At 32.3% G+C, this 5,345-nt stretch overlaps 1 long non-coding RNA gene across 1 annotated transcript; it reads right to left on the minus strand.

The window, feature by feature from the left end:
* Window positions 1–1,230: 1,230 nt before the first annotated feature.
* On the minus strand, window positions 1,231–5,120 carry LOC133200064 (uncharacterized). Its single transcript, XR_009722884.1, has 5 exons — window positions 4,990–5,120; window positions 4,482–4,555; window positions 3,942–3,990; window positions 3,386–3,453; window positions 1,231–2,516 (listed from the first exon to the last, which is right to left on the minus strand). It is a non-coding gene; the product is annotated as an uncharacterized LOC133200064 (long non-coding RNA).
* Window positions 5,121–5,345: the final 225 nt, after the last annotated feature.

Here is a 5,345-nt window from a genome sequence, read left to right on the forward strand (position 1 = left end):
TTTTTATCAAGAAGTATTTGTTTTAAGATATTTAAGTAAAAATAACAGGCAATTTGGTGGCACATTTGAATTAGTTGATTTTTTCACCCTAGCAAAATTACACAATATCTGGGTAGAAAGGCATACTGGACTAGAGTGATTACATTTTGAACGTTAAATCATTTCAGGCACATGACCTTCAATCTTCATGACTGAAATTAGCTTATATTTATCCAGAATGTCACAAAGATGCATGATTTGAATATTTGTTTAACCAGAAGTCTTTTTCGAGACTGTAGCTCTACTGGTTTGTACTTCTAACAAAGGAAGAGATAAGTAGCAGTTGGACTTGACTTTGCAACAGAAATAAATAGAATAATGATCCTTGATTTGGTCTCTTTTCATGGAAATCTGACTAAAACTAGAGGGGGAGTAGATTTTAAAAGAATTTTACATAAATTTCTATTTTAGTATTCATAGCAACACCGTTCATCAAAATCAAAATCCGATAAAAAAAATTATGTATCTCAGTGTACTTTACTTGTGCCAAGTAATATTGGAATCAGACCAAAACTGTAGGAGTAGCTTTTGTTGACGGACAGACAGACGACCAACCCCTTACTATCGCATAAGCTCTTCTGGTCTCTAACCAGTAGAGCTAAAAATCATGAGTTTTTGACAAGGCTTAATGTATTATAGCAATGAACTGGTTATACATGTAGCTATGGGGCTCATTTTACAGGATCCCTTAGCATGAAAATGCACATTGCAAAAACTGCAAATACATAAAATTGCAAGTTTAACAGAGAGAGTGTTCAAAAGTGTGAACACATCAGTAAATAAAATCCACTTTTTCACAGTGTTGCCCAAATTTCATACAGTTCTTCATTGCAAAAGTTGTTTTTAAACATGCAAAACATTTTATACAAATGCTGATTTTGTTTGCCCTAAAATTATACAAAATATACAAATGAATGAACAGAACAAAGTTTATGTCTTTTTTAATACCATAAAGTCATAAAAACACAACTAGTATTTAAATGAAATATTTGACAATGCTCAATTAAATTCCTTCAACTGCATTTGAAAAATACCAAATGTATCATGTACATGTACATGTTACTTTTACAGAGAAAATTTAAAGACAGCAACATTATAAAAAATTTTATTACTAAGATGATCTCTAATTTTAAATTGTCAAAAAAAAAAAAAAAAAAAAAAATAAAAACTCATTTGAAGCTACTACACTGAAATAAAGCAAAATAATAATATTTGAATTAATATGACAAATAATGGCTATGCTGTTCTTAACAAGACAATTTTTATTGATATAACATTTGTATTCCTTTGTATAACTTTGATCCCCTGTTATGGCCCCCCTATTCTCTTGGGGGGGGGGGGGGGGGTCATGATTTGAACAAAATTTGAGTCTACATTACCTGAGGATGCTTCCATTTAAATATGACTAATTATGGCTTTGCTGTTCTTGAGAAGAAGATTTTAAAAGGCTTTTTCCTATGTATTCCTATGTAAAACTTTGATCACCCATTGTGGCCCCACCCTACCCCTGGGGGGAGGGGGGTCATGACTGGAACAAACTTGAATCTTCACTACCTGAGGATGCACCCATATAAAAATGACCAATCATGGCTTTGCTGTTCTTGAGAAGAAGATTTTTACAAATTTTTCCTATGTACATGTATTATATGCAAAACTTTGATCGACCATTCTGGCCCCACCCTACTCACGGGGGTCATGATTGGAACAAATTTGAACCTACACTACTTGAGGATGCTTCCTTTTAAATATGATCAATCATGGCTTTGCTGTTTCTGAGAAGAAGATTTTTAAAGGCTTTTTCCTATGTATTCCTAAGTAAAACTTTGATCACCCATTGTGGCCCCACCCTACCCCTGGAAGTCATGATTTGAACAAACTTGGATCTACACTACCTGAGGATGCTTCCATATAAGTTTCATATTTTCAAGCACAGTGGTTCTTGACAAGTTTTTAGGTGATGCCATCAATTTTTCACAAATTCATGATTATCTCCCCTTGGAAGAAGGTGTGGCCCTTCATTTGAACAAACTTGAATTCCCTTTACCCAAGGATACTTTGTGGAAAGTTTGGTTGAAATTGGCACAGTGGTTCTTGAGAAGAAGATGAAAATGTGAAAAGTTTACAACCACGACAACGACGACGACAGACAATGGACATATTTCGATCAGAAAAGCTCACTTGAGCCTTCGGCTCAGGTGAGCTAAAAAAAAGTTTCATCCTTTTCCTTTGGAATGCCGTCGACAGCTTGAAGCATCAACTCTGTACCTTGGCATGGTGCAACAGGCCCTATTGCTAAATGTACTGACTGTAAAATATTCCTGAACAGTATTGCAAATAGTCCAATTTCTGAGATACTTGGCACTTTAAGGGAGGGTAATCTCCATTTGACAGGATATGCTTTGCATGATTGAACAATTTATGCTGAGATCTTTCATCTTTTGACCAATTTATATGCACTGATGATATGAATTCAAAATCTGTAAAAGCAATGACAAATTGATGTTTGAATTAAAGTTCATAATTGATATTGCAATAATTATGATAATCAAAGAAGACATTTTAGTACAGTAAATTTTCATTTATACCCAAAAGCAAAAGAGCATGTATTTTGATGTTCTAAATGACATTGGGAATTAGGGAATAATTTCAATTTTACAACAAAGGGACCTTGGCAATGCTAGCCTGAATCACCTTTATTTCCTATTTTGTAAGAGATCCAAATGCCTTAAATGGCTAATTGAGTTTAATGCAAACCTGCAAATGATCCAAATATAAAACAAGCTAATTCAGAGAATTGTGGCCCCCACTTATGGAAAAAAATGAGGATGGAAGAACTGGACCAAAAAAAAAATGCAGATGGAAAAAGAAAAAGGTCAACCTTAACCTTTCAGCTTTTGGCCTTAAAGTCAATTGGTGTCTTTTTTTATTAAAGAAATAAATTCAAGACCTCAAAGAGAACCAAAGTTATCACCAGGACATTATTTATTGCAAGATATGAATTTTTCAACTAAACCTTTTAACTTTGAAATCAAAGGGGATTTCTTTAAGTCATTGGGAATTATGATATAAAATTTAACAGAAAAAGCTCAAGGGAAACTAAAGTTATTATTTGAGTTTTTTTTTGTATTGTAGGAATTTCCAACCTTGACCTTTTGACCTCAAATCAATAAGGATCTTCTCTAGGCTGTAATGAGTTGTGATATGAAATGATATTGCAAAAGCTCAAAGGCTTTAAGAGATATTGTTCCCAAATTAAAGTGTTATAGTACATACATGTGCAGACAGAATGACCAATGGACAGACCAATAAACATTTATTGGGGGGGGGGGGGGGTGGAGGCTGTTACCTGCAGGTATTAGGTCATATGTTTTCTGTTAAGTCCATGACTTCTTCCATTTTCCTCCACTCTTTGCTCTGTAAAATAATTGAAAAAGCCATGAAGTATATATACCCTTATACATTACAGTTAATGCTAAAAATGCTAATGCTGAAACAATTTGAATGAATCATAATTAAATAATTTTAAAGCTCAAAACTTGAACTATATGGACTGGACTTTTCAGTTTATCAGTCACATATTCAGGCATCTTCACCATTTAGACCTTACTTCACATAAATTGTTCTTTGTTATTTTACTTATCAGTAATGTGAATGAGCAGTTACATGTATATTATCATGATTATAGTAACTTGTATGTATACATTATAAAATGTTAACCACATGTACAAACTCTGGTTCATGTCATTGAACTGCATGAGAACAATGTCCACTTGGTTATATTTTTCAGTGTGGAAATGAAACATATTTGTTAATTTTATTTTTTGAGATATTAAACATTGACATTATCTTTATTATTATGTAGAACCTTAAAAATATTATATTATATTACAGTAAGTGATCACCTGTTTGGTTTGATTCAATTGTTGCCTTGTCAATAGGAACACATTTCTGCTAAAGAATAAACATTAATTTTAATATTAACTATACAATACTTAATAATCCTCATAGTTACATGAATACTTATAACCAGTTATGTACACATAAAATGAAACAGAAATCACACTTGAGATTTTATTTTTAGAACTAATTCAAAACAATATGCAATTGAAATTTTATTTCCAAACAGGATTGGATCATTTACATGTGAAATGATCAATATTATGAAACTATTGAGTGTAAAAGCCATTCATCAACATTTACAGTAGAATCCTTAATTTATGTGAGTACTAAATATACTCAAATGAGAACAAGAATTAGCAAGTGGACTTCTGCTCAAGAGTTTTCACTTTTTACATGTATTTCAGCTATAACATAATAAAAGCAGGTAATTTTGCTTCATAAGTGAAACTTGATGTATAAGCTACTGAGTAAATTTTAGAAATAATTTGATAAAACTTTAAAATTTACATATAATTATAAACACACAGTATATGTATATGTACCTTTAAGCTCTTCCTTCAGCTTTACTTCCATACTGATTTTTTAAAGTGTGTTTCTATACATCTTTTGCATATACCTGTAACAATTAGGAATCAAATTAGTTGATAGATATAAATCATTATAGATTGGACATGTAAGTTGTATAAACTTGATATCAATAGGTTTTCACAAACTATAAACACAAAGTCAGTAAATATTTCCAATTATGATATCACTTTGTGATATTATATTTACATGTATAGGGTTGTCCTTAAGACCTGTGGGACTGGGGAATTTCTTCACCTATAATGACATAATTCCCCAATTACTCTGGTATTGCCCTCTCAACCTTCACTAAGGGGAGGAACCCCCAACATGTTTTTTTTTTTTATATATAAATCTGTTTCATTTCTTATTGACAACCCAAATATCATGTACAGTGTCTCTCTGAAAACTTTAAGGTCAGAAATTAAGTTAATTTCAATGGTTTAGCAAAATTCCTTAAGTTTTTAAACTGTATAATGTTCTTACCAGTTCCAACAGGCAAAACCTCATTCAGCTTGACCCTCTCGGTTAACGGGTTTGCATAATAGCGTCTCCCCTATCAGGTATGGGTGACAACATGTTCTTTTTTCCTTTTCCAGTGTAGACCAAGTATATTTCTGTGTTTTACACATACATGTACATGTAGGTATGTTTACAGAAATTAGACTGTCCAAGTCCCATAACAGCTGTATGGTTCAAGATGGTTAACGATAAGAAGCGTTTCACGGACAGAAATGTCTTATGTGCTGCATTTAAAATACCTTGTATATTCAGCTGAATCTATTTTACAATCTTTCAACAAAGCTAGAGATCTTTTATCATAATATTGTCCTCAAATCAAC

Source organism: Saccostrea echinata, unplaced genomic scaffold (genome assembly GCF_033153115.1).
Source record: "Saccostrea echinata isolate AGI-Se365-2 ecotype Australia unplaced genomic scaffold, CSIRO_AGI_Sech_v1 ptg000036l, whole genome shotgun sequence".
NCBI classification, from domain to species: Eukaryota; Metazoa; Mollusca; class Bivalvia; order Ostreida; family Ostreidae; genus Saccostrea; species Saccostrea echinata.